Source organism: Anomaloglossus baeobatrachus, chromosome 1 (assembly GCF_048569485.1).
Source record: "Anomaloglossus baeobatrachus isolate aAnoBae1 chromosome 1, aAnoBae1.hap1, whole genome shotgun sequence".
Classification (NCBI taxonomy): Eukaryota; Metazoa; Chordata; class Amphibia; order Anura; family Aromobatidae; genus Anomaloglossus; species Anomaloglossus baeobatrachus.
Genome location: NC_134353.1, coordinates 446,726,088 through 446,745,501, shown reverse-complemented (window position 1 = coordinate 446,745,501; position 19,414 = coordinate 446,726,088). Strand labels below are relative to the sequence as shown.

General features: G+C 46.5%; 1 pseudogene; it reads right to left on the bottom strand.

Annotated features, from left to right (window-relative positions):
* Positions 1-1,346: 1,346 nt before the first annotated feature.
* On the bottom strand, positions 1,347-18,488 carry LOC142304580 (uncharacterized; annotated as a pseudogene).
* Positions 18,489-19,414: the final 926 nt, after the last annotated feature.

The following is a 19,414-nucleotide window of genomic DNA, read 5'->3' as shown; positions in this document are numbered from 1 at the left end:
CATACATTCAGCCGGACCAATGTATTACCCTGACAAACATCAGCGCTGTGTGGAGGATCTAAGGTTGACCATATCCCATGTACTTGAATTGACCAGGAAGAAACGCCTCCAATCCATTGCCATTTCTGTAATCAGCTCCCAGTCAAACAATGCACACAGGCTCTTGTGGATACTATCATTAGTTACTGTCCCATATCCTCACTAGAAGAAATCCGTCTGGTCACTACAAGTCCTGACACCGCACGGTACTTCAAAGAAGCAATTCATCCTTTGGCTATGACCCCTAACTACCCCAATGATTTACTGCAGCCAGAATGTATTTCCACATCACCACTCCTAGGGGCATCGGATGAATTACCGACTGGCCTACCAGCACCCTCTGCTGTCATGCTCCCACTAGCCCCAATGGGTGAAACCATTTCGGATCCTAAACCAGAAGAAAACAAGTATGTCCTCTTTACCCCAGTCCAAGTTAATAGCCTACTCACTCAATTATCAGACCTGGAGAAGCAGCCTATGCCTTTCTACAGAAGACGTCAGGAAATCTGTACAACCTATGCTGCAATTTGGAAGGATCTATCTAACTCAGCCAGCATCAAAAGCCAGTACTATTTTTTACCCAGTCATGTAATCTGTTCTTGACTAGAGCGCTCTGGATTCAACGGAGGATTTCAGATCTGGAGTCAAGTTCTGCCACCAAGTCCAATCATGAGGAAAAGATCGCCTAGTGGACTTCTCCTAAAATATCACCAATGCATCCCAAGAAGACAATGAGTTGGCTGAAAAATTCTATATGAGATTATTCACTTCCTTTGGTGATCAAGGCTATGACATGTCTGTCCCCTTCAAACGTGTTCACTTCATAACGTCTTGTCAAAGGACTTAAGGACTCTATCAGATTGAAAATTGAAGACGCCAGACCTGAATACCCAGAGCTCCCCACTACACAGGTTCTCCGAATTTCTAAGTCTATTCAGAAGTAATCTGCCTCCACCAATTCTACCTCTAATACTATGCCGCTTATGTATAATGCTCCTGCTGTTAGGTCAACCTAACGGTCACAACTTTTGCCAGTGATGACCTAATGCAGAGGGAGTCCCGGTAACCCCCCCTGCTTTCCCCTCAGCTATAATGATATATAGGCAGATGCTGATATACACATAAAAGCTGGAGATGTGCAGCTCCGAAGTGAACTGTATTGATTTGTTTTGATACAGAGGGTTATACAAAAACCAATTAGGGCGTAACTATGTAACATGCATAATCATTAGTCTACATTCCTTTAAGGACATGGAATACATGTTCCCAGCAAGAGAAATTAACATGATGACTTTTATTCCCAAAACAATCTGCTACCCATAACAAGGTGTTTTTCTCTCTCTTCTAAGTCAAAACATTCCAAGTCCTTGAAACTGTCTCATAGTCTTTTACGTAAAACAAGTCTGGTTGCGCTCTTTGCAAAGGAGAATGAAAGTCCATGATTTTTCTAACCAGTGTAAAAGTTAACTCTTTCCTCACAATCCCCCCTTTTGGTGTGCATGATGGATGGGGGCCCATCGAGAAGCGGTGTACAGCAGGCTAGCCACCAGATACTTTCCTCGCCGCGGGTTGCTCGGGGAGTGTCGTCCACATCCGTCCTCCAGAAAGCTACCTGCAAGCCTCCCGACAAGAGTCGCATCATGATACGCCAAGGTGAACTCTAGAGGAAAGAGTAGAAAAGAGAAAAAGCATATTAGTGATTTCATAGGGGTGCTGAATAATCATTGTATTTGCATTTCCTCAAGCAGCGGGAAAACAAAGCCATTAGCAACTTAAACACTACATAGGCATCTAATAAACAGAGTAGCACTTGGAATACTGATTGCAGTATCCCCATGAACCATCCTCCTATTCCCTTAAACCAGTTTGCAGGGTTGAACATTGAAAAGGTATTGCTCCACTAATCATCTGAGCTTCTGAGTACTCCTCATCATGTTTTTTCCTCAGCTTTTGTATCTCAGTTAAACTGGCTTGTCCTTTTAAGGTTCCTTTTGGATCTATGTAGTGACAACAGCTGGGGCCTATTATTTGGCACATCCCCCCTTGGGCCGCAGTGAGGTAATCCAGTACCAAAGTATGTTGGTTGGTTACAATGATTAATTGTCTCTGTATGGCAATGGTACTATTTACTGCTTGGAGAACCTCAAAAATTTGATCATCAAGATAGTCGGTGCTGTCCACCAACTTATCATACATCTGCATTATCATGGGATAGAGAAAAAGAGAACTGAAAAATTTGTTGACATGGCTCATTTGAACCACATGGGGTCGGCCACTAGGCCTGTCTTTGTTATCTGCCGCTCTCTTTACCAGTAAGTGGAGAGGCATTTTTCCTGCCGGTATGTCAGTGGTATTGATAATGAAGGTGGCAGGAGTCAAGCGGGCTAGGGTGCAGGTGCCATTTACTCCTACTGGTAACCATTTGTAGGCATTGTAACCACAAACCCAGTAGGTCTGCGGCGGGAGATCCCAGATAGCAGAATGTTGTAGTACGAGTCTATGTACTATATCTATAAAGGCCGATATGTTTCTGAGCATACACCATCTGGGAAGTTGGCCTAGGGGACTACAATAGCCTGTGGACTGTTCACCACAGGTTTCTCGGCCAGGCACATATGGGTCAGAATCATTGCACCATAAATTTCCGGGTTGGGAGTAACAAGTATCATTTGTGTCTTCTGGAAACTATGAATTGTATACCCACCCATGGTCATGCAGATGTCTCTCTAACAGCAAGGGTTTAAATGCATCAGTACTGTCAGAGGTTCGCCCAAAACTTATTTTGATTCCTTCTGTTGGAATCTTGCCCATAGTAGGTGTTTTTGTGTAATTACGGGGTACCCAGCTGCTTCCTTCAAAAGCTAAATATTGCTGGGTTCCGGGAAGGTCGGTAGTAAGGTTTCCTTGCCACCAGGGGAAATCTACCCATCCTACTATTGGTATGGGCACACTAGTGTTCCACAGTTTTTGATACTTGGTGTCATTGACTGATAGTCTATTGTAACAGCCTCCCCATTGGAACACTTCGTTTATTGGGACTGGTATGGCTAAGTAAGGCATAGAAGAGGCTGTCACAGGTGCGTGTGTACATATCCAGCAGTCTGTGATCTCAAGTTTTTCAGCCAACACTTCATGGTGGGTCTCAAATGAATTCTGCCGTGGTGTAGAAGGCCCCAAAAAGGAAGTACACATAGAAATACTTATCAGCAGTATTAGGCCTTCTTGCAGTGGCTGGCATGGACCCATGTCGATCTCCCCTCAAGTTTGACAGAGGCTGGAGTGGTCAGCTGGACAGTCAAAGGCCCTTCGAATCGTGGCTCGAGGGTCTTTCTCACGTGCTTCTTTAGGTAGACCCGGTCACCAGGCTTTAGGGAGTGGGTTCCTGGAACAGCATCAGGGTCAGGTAGAGAAGAATAGACCCTTTGGTGGGTTTCAGTTAGCCACTTCTGCAGGGAAACAACATAAGACATTAGGCTATCACATTGCAGGTGTAACTCCTGCGGGACGTAGCATCCTAAACTGGGTGCACTACCAAAGAGTATTTCAAAGGGTGAGAGCCTGTGCTTTCCCTGCGGGGTGGTCCTTATGGAATAAGGAGCTATGGGGAGACATTCTGTCCATGGTCTACCAGTCTCCTCCACTGCCTTGGCTAGTTTGAGCTTTAGAGTTCCATTTAACCTTTCCACCTTCCCTGATGACTGTGGGTGGTAAGGCGTGTGTAAGGCTGACTGAATGCCTAACAGGGCACAAGTGTTCTGGAAAACTTGTCCAGTGAAATGGGTACCTCGGTCTGACTCTATGACTTCAGGGAGTCCAAACCGGGGTACCAGCTCACAGGCCAGTTTTTTTTGCTGTGATTCTGGCCGTGGCTGAGCTGACAGGGTAGGCCTCTGGCCATCCTGAGAAGAGGTCTACACAGACAAGTACAAACTCGTAGATGCCATGTTTTGGCAGCTGAATATAGTCTATTTGTCCTCTTTGGCATGTGTCTTTGCGGGGTTTTAGTTAGCTGGCCTGGATTATGCTGTTGACAAATGTGACAAGCTTTTATTCTCTGGGAGGCGTATTGTCTGAAGCCGGGGGCTACCCAATGAGGTTGCATCTGGTTCATGATGTTTGTGCTACCGTGCGTAGGTTAGTGGAGTATTTGGAAAATGGCAGGGAACCAACTGCGTGGCAGGATGGAAAGTCCATTTAGGCGCCAAATCCCCTCCACCTTTTCTGCCCCCTTGGCCCGCCATCCGGCCTTTTCTTCCTCAGAGGCGTTTTCCTGTGTCTCAGAGAGGTTCTGCGTTTCTTCCTCCGTCGTTGACACTGTTTCCGTCTCCTTCAAAGGGAGTAAGGCTGCTTGTTTTGCTATTTGGTCGGCCAAGCGATTTCCCCTTGCCTCGGGTGTTTGAGCCTTGGTGTGGGCAGCAACCTTTATGATAGCTAGCTGTTTTGGTATCAAGGCTACTTCCATTAGTTTCTTCACTGAGGCTCCATGCCTGATGGGATTTCCTGCCGCTGTGAGGAATCCTCTAGTCTGCCAGATAGTGCCAAAGTCATACACAATGCCGTGTGCATAGGCTGAGTCCGTGTAGATGGTCGTTGTTCGTTCTTCCAGAAACTCAATTGCCCAGATGAGGGCAAGAATTTACGCTTCTTAGGCAGATATGCGCGGAGATAGCGGTTGTTTGGTTAAGACTGCATATAGAGTTACTACTGCAAATCCGGTGTGGAACTTGCCTGTGTCATCGGCATATCTGCTTCCATCCACAAAGAGTTCAAAGTCTGGATTTGTAAGCGGTGTTGCCTGAATATTGTGCAGGGGCTTTGCCTCATGTTCAATGAGTTCTTGACAATCATGGTCAAATTGTGCGCTGGTACGTTTGTCACTCTCTTCTTCTGTCCCCCCTTCTAAACTTGTGAAGATCAGCAGATCAGCGAGGTTTAGACTTGTCACTCGAGCAAATGAGATGTTTGGGGGTAGCAACAGCGTGCACTGAAGTCTGACTTGTCTTGCCATGGAGAGATGTTTCAACTGCAGTTGATTGAGAACAGCATAGATGTCATGGCTGGTAAGGATGGTGGTCGGAAAATAGAGTGAGATTTCAGATGCTTTCTGCAGTATGTTTGAAACTGCTGTAACAGCACGGACACAGGTTGGTGCTGCTTTGGTGACGTTGTCGAGTTGAGAGGAGTAGTACCCGATTATGTGATGTTTGTCCGTCTTCTGGGTGAGTACTCCTACGGCAAATCCTTGAAGCTCTGCTACTAACAGATAGAAGGTGAGATCATAGTTCGGTAGTGCAAGAGCAGGTGCATCAATCACTAGTTCTTTGAGCTGTTGAAAGTTTTGTCGAGCTTCTTCTGTAAGGCAGAAAGGAACATTCTTCGTGCAATCATACAACGGTTGCATGAGTAGCGATGCATTGGGAATCCATTGTCTGCAGAATGATATTAGCCCTAAAAATCATCAGAGCTGTTTGAGATTCCTAGGAATGCTTGCTTTTCTAATCAATTCTTGTCTGTCCGGGCTGAGGTGTTTTTGTCCCACAGAGAGACAGTGACCCAGGAAAGGGACCCTCGTTTTGCAGAATTGTAGTTTATCTTTGCTTGCTTTGCATCCAGATTCTGCTAGAAAGATAAGAAGGCTTATAGAAGCCGTTTTACATTCTTCTTCACTAGGGCAGCACAGTAGTAAATCATCCACGTACTGGAGTAGGACACAGCGTTCAGCAGGCTACCAGCCTTGAAGGACACTACTCATAGCCTGAGTATATAGGGTAGGGGAATGCTGCATTCCTTGAGGCAGCCTGGTCCACGTGTACTGATTTTGCTTGTGCGTGAATGCAAAGAGGTCTTGACATGCTGGGTCCAGTGGTACTGAGAAAAAAGCATTAGCAAGGTCTAGGACCGTATAATGGGTAGATGTAGCCGGTACCTGTGTAAGCAGTGTATGTGGATTAAAAACAACAGGAGTGAGGGGCTGCAGTATTGAGTTCACTGCCCTCAAATCATGTACCATCCGATACGTGACTGGGTCACCTTTTTTCACTTGTCTCTTCTTGACAGGAAACAGCGGAGTGTTGCACGGAGACTTAGTAGTTCTGAGAGCTCCTGACTTCAGCAGTTCTTTTATCTGTTGATCCAGGGCAGCTTCCTGTTGAGCGTTGAGAGGATATTGTCTCAGCTGCAGTGGTGTAATTCCAGCCTTGACTGAAACTTTTACGGGGGGCACAGGTAGTGTGCCGAGGTCAGTTTTTGATGTGGACCAGAGTTTTGCAGGAACTTGTAGAAGTACTGGATCCGTGTTTGCTTCCTGTGTGGCATCAGATTCTGGTTGATCTTCGATCATTTGAAGAGTGCACAGGACTTCTTCAGGAATATCCTCCGGAATTTGCAGGATAGCAGATCCATCTTCATTGTATACAATCTGAGCTTGTAATCTTGATAGTACATCTGCTCCCACTAGGGCATCTCCACCCAGGGGGGACACTAAGAATTTGGACACGAACATGTATGGTCCCAGTTTCACCTTCACTGGATGTATTATTGGTATTATCTGGGCTTGTCCATCAAAACCGGACACTACAGTAGCTTCAGATGAGATGGATCCTTCAGGCACCAGGTTCCTGGGGAGTACGGAGCATGAGGCTCCTGAGTCCACCAGAGCCCTGATTTCCTTGTTGCCAATTTGAAGGCGAACATGTATAAATGGACCTCTGGCATCCCTGTCCTGTGCGGCCGCAAGTCAGGCAGTCTTCTCCTCCTGACTCTCGGGCTGGTTTTGAGTGTCCCTCTTCTTCTTTCTATAGTCTCTGATCACATGTCCTCTGATCCCACAATAGTAGCAGGTCGGTGCCTTCTTTCTTGTGCCTTCTGGCTGACCGTCCACTGCTGCTATGACAACTTTCTTGTTGGTCCTTTTGTCCTTTGCGTCAGTTTCTAAGCCACTTGCTTTGTTGACTAGAAGATCTATGTCTTCTATGTTTCTCCATTCGGGGCAGCATGCTTTCAGTCTATCTGCCAGAGGTGCATGTATCCCATCCATGAAGGATCTTACCATGAGGCGACGTATTGCGCCTTCTTGTAAGTCCAGCCCTTCATCTGCGAATGACTGCATTAATCTGTAGTAAAATGAGCTAACATTCTCCACAGGACCTTGATGCACTGGTCCCATTGTGCCCTTAGTTCGTTGCTCCTGGGCGCAGAAGAGATTGAGTCTTGTCATGAAGTCTTGGCCCAATTCCACATTACGGGTATCAGCTGGAACATGTCCTGTCAGATGGGCAGTGAGTTTGGCATACATCTCGGGGGACATTTTAACTCTACATAAGCCCTCCATGTCCAACCAAGTGCTTCTGTAGGAGACCTGTATTTGGTTCAGGTAACGTGAAAAACTGACTGGGTTTCTAGTCTGGTCTGGAGCATTTTGCAGGAAAGCCATCTGCTCGTCTGGAGTCCAGGGTACGTAGTCTTCATACGTACGAGGAACTGCATCTCTGGGAGCATCTGGGTTTTGTGGATTAACAGGTGGTCCTATTAGGACTCTTCTTTCCACTACGGGATAAAGAGGCACTGGTGCTGTGGCTTGTGCTGTGGGGCTCCACAGGCTATGCATGTTTCACTCCAGTCCGGATTTTGTTGGCCACAGTTTGTGCAGGTCCATCCCGGGGGTCCTGCTATTTTTGGAGTTGTTGCAGGAGTAGTTGACAGGTACGGAGAAGGCTGCTGATCCTTATTAGCCTTCTTCCCAGTTTCTTCCCATGTGTCTGATTCTTCATGGTATATCCAGCCTTGATTGTGGGCTGTTTTTGCCATGTCAGAAAGAGTTCTGACTAGTTCAGTCCATGATTTATCTGCTATTACTCCTGCTCTAGTATCTCTTATTTTGTCCCATTTGTTGGGGTCCAATTGATCCTTCCCCTTCAATCCAAATGTCTTAAAAACTTCCTTGCACTGACTGGCTGTTCTTTTGCCATGATAACACGTAATGAGATGTTGCAGGGTGCATCCAGCTCTTCTGTCCTTTGATATTCCTTGCCCCATTCTTCGTCTATCTTCTTCAGCTTTTAGACCCTTGAACGTCCCTTGGACTAGACCTACCTATCCTGGAAGTACTCAGAGACTAACTCCTTATTTGTATTCCTATCTAAGGTGAGGTCTAGAACCACCTATCCTGGAAGTACCCAGAGACTGACTCTTGATCTGTATTCCTACTGAAAGGTGGTGTCCTAACTGTTCAGAGGGGGCTGTGTATGTTGAATGGCGCTGGGTTACCCTTCTTTTACCAAAGGTACATTCTATATCCAATAGCAATGGCAAACAGGGCTATCCCACCTAACGCTAAGGCAGTGAATATTACATCCATTGGACAGGGCAGACACACTGTTCCCTTAGCAACACTCACTGACATGAGGGCCAATGGAGTTGGTTATCTGGTTCGTCCCAAGGTGGTTTTAGCACTGGAACTGGTCCCACTGTACTCGCTCCATAACCCGAAGGTGTCCGGCCTGACCCTGGGCACACAGTTTTAGCCTGGAGGAACCAGATGTTACCAACTCCTCTGATCTTGGACGGACAACAAAAACAAAGCACAGAGAGCAGACAAACAAACAGACAAGGACACAGAAAACATCTGCTGGCAAAAGTTCTCTCAGAGTTCAGTAGTGACCCGCCAATTACTCTGTATCTACTCACAGTGTACCTCTTGCACGTTGAGGAGGGAAGAGAATAGAGATGTGGAGCAGAGCAAAGAGCAGAAAGTGTTCAACTCTTACCTGGCCAGGTGTTTCTGGTCCCCACGTCTGGTCACCTCCTCCTCGGGTTGGCAAGATGATCCACCGGGTCCTGGGAAACGGGTTCCTGCTTTCGGGCGCCAGAAATGTTAGGTTGACCTAATGGTCACAACTTTTGCCAGTGATGACCTAATGCAGAGGGAGTCCCGATAACCCCCTCTGCTTTCCCCTCAGCTATAATGATATATAGGCAGACACTGATATACACATAAAAGCTGGAGATGTGCGGCTCCGAAGTGAACTGTATTGATTTGTTTTGATACAGAGTTATACAAAAAACAATTAGGGTGTAACTATGTAACATGCATATTCATTAGTCTACATTCATTATAGGCGTGGATTACATGTTCCCAGCAAGAGAAATTAGCATGATGACTTTTATTCCCAAAACAATCTGCTACCCATAACAAGGTGTTTTTCTCTCTCTTCTAAGTCAAAACATTCCAAGTCCTTGAAACTGTCTCATATTCTTTTACATAAACAAGTCTGGTTGCGCTCTTTGCAAAGGAGAATGAAAGTCCATGATTTTTCTAACCAGTGTAAAAGTTAACTCTTTCCTCACACTGTCAACCAAGACCAACAGATCCAACGCCAGGAGTACCCTCCTCTTCAATTATACTCACCTCAACAACCATATCCAGGCGGACCCCAGCAACGCCTCCCACCGAGGAATCTTAGATACTATGTGTTTCAGATGTGGCAATTATGGACATGTCAGAAGAAACTGCAGGACTCTTATGCAGGAAGCACTCCTCGCCGGAAACAGTGGTCACCCGCAGAACAGTAACGGTAACCTGTGGTTATAATAGTCATTGAATACAGTAACTGCAAAGGTAGAAATAATCGCATTCTATGTAATGAATTGTGATCACAGTAACTACAAGTATAGGATAGTAAATTAATCGGCAGCCTCCCAGAGAGACAAATGCATACCGTTTAAATGTGATTACACTCATCACATGGCTAATGTTAGCTACATCTGCCGGCTACCATCAGGATAAAATTATTTATACAGTCCAACTTAATAACAACATAACAAATAGTTATCTCCCATCAGAGTGTAGTCACTAAATGAAACAAAAATTGTATGATAATTGAACATTTATTGTAAAACTGTCATGAATTAATCATATTAAGGCGCATTCATCCAATGCACCATGTGTGTTGTAGAACTGAAACATTACAATTTTAGAAAAAACTTTTTATGTATATATGTCTTTTTCACTTTTTGTCACTAAATTATAATAAAATTTGATATTTTGATATGAATATGTGGAATTGCTCCCAGTTCTTTTGTAATATATGTCTGTATACCTGTAGGTAGAGATAGAGGCGGGTAGAAGGTGTATTATGGAGAGAGGCTGTGTAGAGGGTGTATTATGGAGTGAGGCGATGTAGAATGTGTATTATGGAAAGAGGAGGAGCAGAAGATGTGTAATGTAGAGAGGCAGTGTAAAGACTGTTTTATGGAAGGAGGCGGTGTAGCGAGTGTCTTATGTAGAGAGGCGGTGTAGAAAGTCTATTATGTAGGATGTCTTGGAGAGGGTGTATAATGGAGAGAGGCGGTGTAGAAGGTATTTTATGGAGAGGGGAGCTGTAGAGAGAGTATTACAGAGAAGGGCGGTATAGAGTTAGTGTTGTGGGAAGCGGCGGTGTCGAGGGTATTTTATAGAGAAAGGAATTGTAGGTGGTGTTTTATGGCGAGGGGAAGTGTAGAGTGTGTATTGTGGAGAGGGGCAGTGTAGAAGGAGCATTATTGTAATGCCTGATAGGAGCCACAGACTCAGACTGGCTGTAAGGGGAATCTAGAGAAAAGCCACTCACAAAGCAGGACCCCAAGAACTCTGCAACCCTTTAACCCCTTTACAGGGATTTGGAATTACACAGAGCCTCAGAGATCGCTACCTGTGCTAGACTGTAGTCCATGGTCGTCAAGCAGGGTCAAAATCCAGGAGATGCAAAACAGGAACAAAATCGACAGGCAAGGGCATAGTGAGGAGACAAAGCAGGGGTCAAATCCGGAACTGGCAGCAAGGTACAAAAACGACATGCAGGAGGGTAGTCAAACAACAGCAAGGTCAGCGCACAGGAATCACAATACAAACAGCACATGAGCCAGGAGAACAGAACTATCACTGGCCGTGGTCATGTGAAAGGAGGGGGAATAAGAAGGGTGTGATGTCTTCCCATAGGCTGCAGGTGAATGTTGGCCACTTCAGCCGGGAGACACACGTCACCTACAGTCAGCCAGTGGGACTGCAGGTTCCAGGGAAACCCAGCCTAGCGGTTGAGCGGAGCCTGTGCTCCGCAGAACCTCGGGCACCGACTCCTCTCCCATCATCAGCACTATCCATGGTGGGAACATGGTGTCGTCTGGTGATCAGAGCAGAAGTCACAAGAGCGGACTCCGGTGGGGACGTGACAGTACCCCCCCCTCCACGAGGGGCCACCGGACCCTCAAAACCTGGTTTGTCAGGGAACTGGAGGTGAAATCGCCTGACCAGACCTTTAGCGTGGACCTCACTTGCTGGGACCCATGATCGTTCCTCAGGGCCATAACCCTTCCAATGTACAAGATACTGCACCGCCCCTCTGACAATACGGGAGTCAAGGATCCTCTGCACTTCATACTCCAGGTTACCCTTGACCAAAACAGGAGGAGGGGGGGGCCTGACTTGGAGAATGGGAATACGATACAACTTGAGGAGGGATTTGTGGAACACGTTCGATATTTTGAAGGACTGAGGCAGGTTCAGGCGGAAAGCTGTGGGATTGATGACCTCGACTATCTTGTAAGGTCAAATAAATCTGGGACCCAGCTTAGCAGAAGGGACCTTGAGTTTAATATGACGGGTGGACAACCATACCTTATCCCCAACTCCAAGGCTTGGGCCCTTGGAACGCCTCTTATTAGCAGCTGAGGCCTGACCACCCTGTGCCCTCTTCACGTTTTCTCTCACCTCAGACCAGATAGCCTTCAGTTTGTTCACAGTGCTTTCAGCCTCAGGAGTATCCACTATAGCGGAAGAAAAGGAGCCAAAACGTGGATGCAACCCGAAATTGCAAAAAAAAGGGGTAGTCTGGATAAACTCCTGATACTGGTTATTAATGGCAAACTCAGCTAGTGGTAGATATTCCACCCAGTTAGACTGATGATCAGACACATAACACCGGAGATATTGTTCTAAGATTTGATTAGAATGTTCAGTGTGACCATTGGTCTCTGGGTGATAGGCGGAAGAAAAAGATAACTCTATATTAATCTTTTTACAAAAAGCCCTCCAGAATTTCGAGACGAACTGCGTTCCTCTGTCAGAAACAATATTTTCAGGAACCCCGTGTAACCGCACAATATGCCTAATGAACAACCTGCTAAGCATTTCAAAATTAGGTAAACCGGACAACGGAACAAAATGACACTATTTACTAAATCTATCCACTACTACCCAGATACAAGTTTTCCCTTCTGAGGGTGGAACGTCAGTGATGAAGTCCATGGAGAGGTGGGTCCAAGGACTTTCTGGAATAGGTAGGGACTGGAGAAATCCAGCGGGACGGGTATGGGGTGCACAAGTTTCACAGGCCACGACGTATTCCTTACAGTCCTTTGCTATGGTTGGCCACCAAAAGCTCCTAGTTACTAGTCGGAGGGTATTGCCTATACCAGGGTGACCTGCAAGGACAGAATTATGGGACTCCTGAAGTACCCGTAGACGAAGTGGGGGAGCGACAAACAGTTTACGGGCAGGAGTGGTTTCAGGGGCCTGGTCTTGGGCATCACGGATTTGTTCTATCAAATCTATGGATACCAATGATACCACAATGCCCTTACCTAAAATAAGGACTGGTTCGATGTTTTCTGACTGAGAGGGACAGAAGCTACGGGAAAGTGCATCAGCTCTCGTGTTCTTGGTACCGGGCCGAAACGTCACCACGAAATCAAATCTGGAGAAGAACAATGCCCACCGAGCTTGCCTAGGATTGAGTCTCTTAGAAGATTCCAGATAGGTGAGGTTCTTGTGGTCTGTGAGAACTGTGACCTTATGTTTGGCACCCTCGAGGAAGTGGCGCCATTCCTCGAAGGCCCATTTAATGGCCAACAGCTCACGATTACCAATATCATAGTTTGTCTCGGTGGGGGGAAATTTGCGGGAAAAGAAGGCACAAGGACGAAGTTGAGTGAGAGACGGAGTACCTTGTGATAGCACCGCCCCCACTCCAACTTCGGATGCATCGACTTCTACAATAAACGGACGCATGAGGTCAGGCTGAACCAGAATCAGGTCTGAGGAAAAACATTCTTTTAATGTAGAGAAGGCATGGATCGCCTCTGGCTTCCAATTAACCACATCAGCCCCCTTTTTAGTTAAATCAGTGAGGGGTTTGGCAATCCTGGAAAAATCCCTAATAAATTTGCGATAGTAATTTGCAAACCCAAGGAAACGCTGCAAGGCTTTCAGGGACTTGGGTTGCACCCACTCCTTAATCGGCTGTAGCTTAGAGGGATCCATGCGGAAGCCTCCTGCAGACAATATATAACCCAGGAAATTAACCTCATCAACAAAAAAAAACAAAAACACATTTTCAAACTTAGCAAATAGGGAGTTCTCCCTGAGTCTCTGGAGTACAGTGCGGACATGTTTGACATGTGACTTAGCATCAGGAGAATAAATCAGGATGTCATCCAGATAGACCACCACATGTTGACCACAGATATCCCTGAAAAGGTCATTGACAAAGGCCTGAAAGATCGCCGGCGCATTACTTAACCCAAACGGCATTACCAAGTATTCATAGTGTCCCTCTGGAGTATTAAATGCTATTTTCCACTCATCCCCTTCTCTGATGCGGATTAGGTTATATGCACCCCTGAGATCCAGCTTTGTGAAGCACCGGGCTCCTGTGAGCTGGTTAAAGAGATCGGGGATCAGTGGCAGAGGGTACTGATTCTTTACGGTAATGGCATTAAGTTCCCGGTAGTCAATGCAAGGTCTGAGGCCACCATCTTTTTTCTCCACAAAAGAATCCAGCGCCGACTGGTGACCTGGATGGTCTAATAAACCCTCTCTGCAGACTGTCTGCTATATAATCTTTCATGGCCTGACGTTCTGGACCAGAAAGATTATAAATCCTACCCTTGGGGAGTCGGGAATTGGGAACCAAATCTATGGGGAAGTCATATTCTCTGTGTGGAGGCAATTTTTCAGAGTCAGAAACAGAGAACATGTCTGTGAGGTATAAGGACAGGTTCAGCTCTAGTCAGGTTAACAGATAACGACATACACGTCTCCTGACACTCAGGGCTCCAGCGCACAATCTCACCCTGGTGCCAGTCTATGACGGGGTTATGCTTGCGCGCAGCCATGACATGCCCAATACCACTGCTGCGGTCAGGTTCTCAAGAACAAAAAATGACACTGATTCTATATGCAGAGCCCCCACAAGCATGAAGATCTCTGGAGTTACAAGGTTAACCACACCCTGAGTGAGAGGGGTATTATCAATTGCAGAGATTTTAATGGGAGAGTTCAGTCTCAGCAAAGGCAAACTCAGCTCTCTTACTACATCAGAGTTTATGAAATTAGCCACAGACCCACAATCAATAAAAGCCTGTAGCCACACAGCTTTTCCCTGGTGAGACAATGAGACAGGTAACAATAACTTCATAGGATCTGCAGGGAGTACCTGGGCACCTGAGTGAGTATCCTGGGGCTCAATCAGGTGCAGTTGCTGCTCTGGAGGCGATTGTCTCTGAGATCCAGGCTCTCCATGATGGTCTCCCCAACGTGATCTGCTCCCTTGATGTCGATGGGACTCTGGACATGATGAGGAAGGTGCTGCAGAAGCTTGGACCTGGGCAGACTGGAGCTCTTGCATCTGCTGTGCAAGTCCTTGAACCAAGCCAGACAGGGTCAGCACCTGGTCCATCACAGCTTGGAGAGGATCCATTTTTTTTTTTTCTCTGTGTTAGTGGGCCAGTGATAATGTAATGCCTGATAGGAGCCACAGACTCAGACTGGCTGTAAGGGGAATCTAGAGAAACGCCACTCACAAAGCAGGACCCCAAGAACTCTGCAACCTTTTAACCCCTTTACAGGGATTTGGAATTACACAGAGCCTCAGAGATCGCTACCTGTGCTAGACTGTAGTCCGTGGTCGTCAGGCAGGGTCAAAATCCAGGAGATGCAAAGCAGGAACAGAATCGGCAGGCAAGGTCATAGTGAGGAGACAAAGCAGGGGTCAAATCCGGAACTGGCAGCAAGGTACAAAAACGACAGGCAGGAGGGTAGTCAAACAACAGCAAGGTCAGCGCACAGGAATCACAACACAAACAGCACATGAGCCAGGAGAACAGAACTATCACTGGCAGTGGTCATGTGACAGGAGGGGGAATAAGAAGGGTGTGGTGTCTTCCCATAGGCTGCAGGTGAATATTGGCCACTTCAGCCGGGAGACACACGCCACCTACAGTCAGCCAGTGGGACTGCAGGTTCCAGGGAAACCCAGCCTAGTGGTTGAGCGGAGCCTGTGCTCCGCAGAACCTCGGGCACCGACTCCTCCCATCATCAGCACTATCCATGGTGGGAACATTGCGTCATCTGGTGATTGGAGCAGAAGTCGCAGGAGCGGACTCCGGTGGGGACGTGACAATTATAGAGAGGGGCGGTGTAAAGGGAGTATTATGGAGAGATGCGGTATAGAAGGTGCGTTGTGGAGAGAGGCGGTGTAGAGGGTTTATTATAGAGAGGGTCGGTGTAGAGGGTGTATTATGAAGAAAGCGGTGTAGGAAGTGTGTTATGGAAAGGGGAAGTATTGAATATGTGTTACGGAGAAAGGCGGTATAGAAGGTGTTTTATGGAGAGAGGAGATATAGAAAGTGTAATATGGAAAGAGGCGGTGTAGAGGGTGGATTATGGAGAAAGGTGATGTAGAATCTGTATTATGGAAAGAAGAGGGGTAGAAAGTGTGTTATGCAAAGGGGAAGTAAAGAGAGTGTATTATGGAGAGGGTGGGTGTAGAAGTTTTATAATGAATAGAGGCAGTGTAGAATATGTTTTATTGAGAGGGAAAATGTAGGTGGTATATTATTGAGAGAGGCGTTGTAGAAGTTGTTTTATGGAGAGGGTCAGTATAGAGGCTGTTTCATGGATGGAGGCAGTGTAGCGAGTGTCTTATGTAGAGAGGCGGTGTAGAAGGTTGATTATGGAGGAGGCCTTGGAGAGGGGATATAATGGAGAGAGCCAGTGTAAAAGGTGTTTATTTAGAGGAGAAGAGTAGCCTGTGTATTATGAAGAGGGGCGGTGTATAAGGTGTATTATAGAGAGGGGCGGTGTAGAGTGAGCATATGGAGAGAGGTGGTGTATAGGGAGTATTATGGAGAGAGGCGGTATAGAAGGTGTATTATGGAGAGAGGCCGTGTAGAGGGTGTATTATGGAGTGAGGCGATATAGAATGTGTATTATGGAAAGAGGAGGTGCAGAAGGTGTGTAATGTAGAGAGGCAGTGTAAAGACTGTTTTATGGAAGGAGGCGGTGTAGCGAGTGTCTTATGTAGAGAGGCGGTGTAGAAGGTATTTTATGGAGAGGGGAGGTGGAGAGAGAGTATTACAGAGAAGAGCGGTATAGAGTGAGTGTTGTGGAGAGCGGCGGTCTTGAGGGTTTTTTATGGAGAAAGGAATTGTAGAAGGTGTTTTATGGTGAGGGGAAGTGTAGAGTGTGTATTGTAGAGAGGGGCAGTGTAGAAGGAGCATTATAGAGAGGGGCGGTGTAGAGGGAGTATTATGGAGAGATGCAGTATAGAAGGTGCGTTATGGAAAGAGGCGGTGTAGAGGGTTTATTATGGAGAGGGTCGGTGTAGAGGGTGTATTATGAAGAAAGCGGTGTAGGAGGTGTGTTATGGAAAGGGGAAGTATTGAGTATGTGTTACGGAGAAAGGCGGTATAGAAGGTGTTTTATGGAGAGAGGAGATGTAGAAAGTGTGATATGGAAAGGCGGTGTAGAGGGTGGATTATGGAGAAAGGTGATGTAGAATCTGTATTATGGAAAGAAGAGGGGTAGAAAGTGTGTTATGCAAAGGGGCGTTAAAGAGATTGTATTATGGAGAGGGTGGGTGTAGAAGTTTTATAATGAATAGAGGCAGTGTAGAATATGTTTTATTGAGAGGGAAAATGTAGGTGGTATATTATTGAGAGCGGCGTTGTAAAAGTTGTTTTATGGAGAGGGGAGGTGTACAGAGAGTATTACAGAGAAGGGCGGTATAGAGTGAGTGTTGTGGAGAGCGACGGTGTCGAGGGTGTTTTGTAGAAGGCGTTTTATGGTGAGGGTAAGTGTCATCCTGGTTCTCTGACACGAAGTGTTGAAGATAGGTGATCATAGTCTGGGTAGTTCGTTCGACCAGTCCATTGGTTACCGGATAGTAGGCCGAGGAGATGTTCAATTCTATCTGTAAAAGATTACAGAGATCACGCCAGAACTGGGAAGTGAATTGTGGACCCCTATCACAAACAATACGGTCTGGCATCCCGTGCAGTCTGAAGACGTGTTTAATGAACAGTTTGACAACAACCTTGAGGACGGAATATTCCGCAAAGGAACCAAATGAACCATCCGGGAAAAATGGTCAGTAAGAACCCAGACAAACCGATGACCTTGTGAACAGGGAAGATCCCCCACGAAATCCATGCCTACGACCTCCCAAGGTCTGTCAGGCACAGGCAAAGGATGTAAGAGACCAGCAGGTCTCTGTCGTGAGGGACGGTTGCATGCGCAAGAGAAACAGGAGCGAACGTATCTCCTGACATGGTTAGCAAACTGTGGCCACCAATACCACCTCTCAAGCAATTGTTGCGCATGTCTTACACCAAAATGCCCACCTAACTTAGAAGTATGGGTCCGGGACAGAATATCATTCTGCAGTGCCGGAGGAACAAACGTCCTCCCTGGAAGTATCTGGCCTAAAGTCACATGGGAGAGCGTATGAAAAGCCCGAGATGGAAGGATGAGGCGAGGTGCTTCGTTCTCCTCTTGAGTAGACTCCATGGACCGAGAGAGAGCATCTGCCTTGTTATTCTTATTGCCAGACAGGTAATGTACTGAGAAATTAAAACGGGAGAAAAAACAAGGACCAGCGTGCCTGACTGGGGTTCAGATGCTGTGCAGTCTGAAGGTACATGAGATTCTTATGGTCAGTGTGAACCTGAAAGGGATGCCCAGCCCCCTCAAGCAGATGACTCCACTCCTCTAATGCCAACTTCTTGGCCAGGAGCTCTCTATCTCCAATGGTGTAATTCTTTTCAGCGGGGGAGAATGTCTTGGCAAAGAAGAAACACGGTCTTTCTGCCGTTGCTACCTTCTGGTATAATACCGCTCCGGCTCCCACAGAGGATGCATCCACCTCCATAATAAAGGACTTGTTCTCATCACATCTCTGGAGAACAGGCGTACCGGAAAAAAGCGCCTTAACTGCCTCAAAAGCCTGCGTAGTCTCCGCAGACCAAGCCTTTGGATTTGCTCCTTTCTTGGTCAAAGCCACTAAGGGAGTTACCAGGGTGGAGAAATGTGGAATAAACTTCCGGTAGTAATTAATGAAGCCTAGGAATCCTTGCACGGCTTTTAAAAAACGTGGTTCAGACCACTCCTTAACCGCTGAAAGTTTAGCAGGATCCATTGCCTAGCTCTCATGAGAAATGATATAGCCTAAGAAGGGTAGAAGTCTTGAAACACTGCGGGAGCATTACATAACTCGAAAGGCATGACCAAGTATTCATAGTGACCGTCTCTGGTGTTATATGCGGTCTTCCATTCGTCACCCTCTCGGATACGCACCAGGTTATAAGCTCCCCGCAGGTACAACTTAGTAAACACACGAGCTCCACGTAGCCTATCAAACAGCTCAGATATAAGGGGTAAAGGATATTTATTTTTGATGGTAATAGCATTGAGACCCCTGTAATCAATGCAAGGACGCAAATCCCCCTCTTTTTTGCGGACAAAAAAGAAACCAGCCCCAGCAGGAGAGACGGACTTGCGAATAAAGCCCTTCTCCAAACTGTCTCTGATGTAGGCGGCCATCGCTTCAGTCTCGGGTATGGACAGAGGATAAACTCTGCCTTTAGGTGGTCAGAACCCGGGATACAATTAATGACGCAATCATAGGGCCCGTGTGGAGGAAGTTTTTCTGCGCCCTATTTTGAAAAGACGTCTGCAAAGTCTAGATAAGGAGTCTGTAAAGGAGACAGTTCAGGGATCGCGGTTGAAGCGACTGTCTTGGGGGCAACAGAAAGACAGTGAGAATGACACACTAAGAACCCCATTTTATGATACTGTCAGACTCCCTATCTATTAATTGAGCATGTGTGCGACACCATGGTAGACCCAAGAGTATGTCATCTATACCCTCAGACAAAACTAGAAAAGAAATCTCCTCAACGTGATCGTGAGGCAAGGAAAGCTGTAAGGGAATAGTCCTCAATGTAATCAACTCTGATAAAACAGTCCCATTGATAACCCGCACTGGAATAGGACTTGCTAAAATAATAGAAGGAATATTGTGTTTTGTGACAAAAGCAGAAGAAACAAAATTCTCATCTGCCC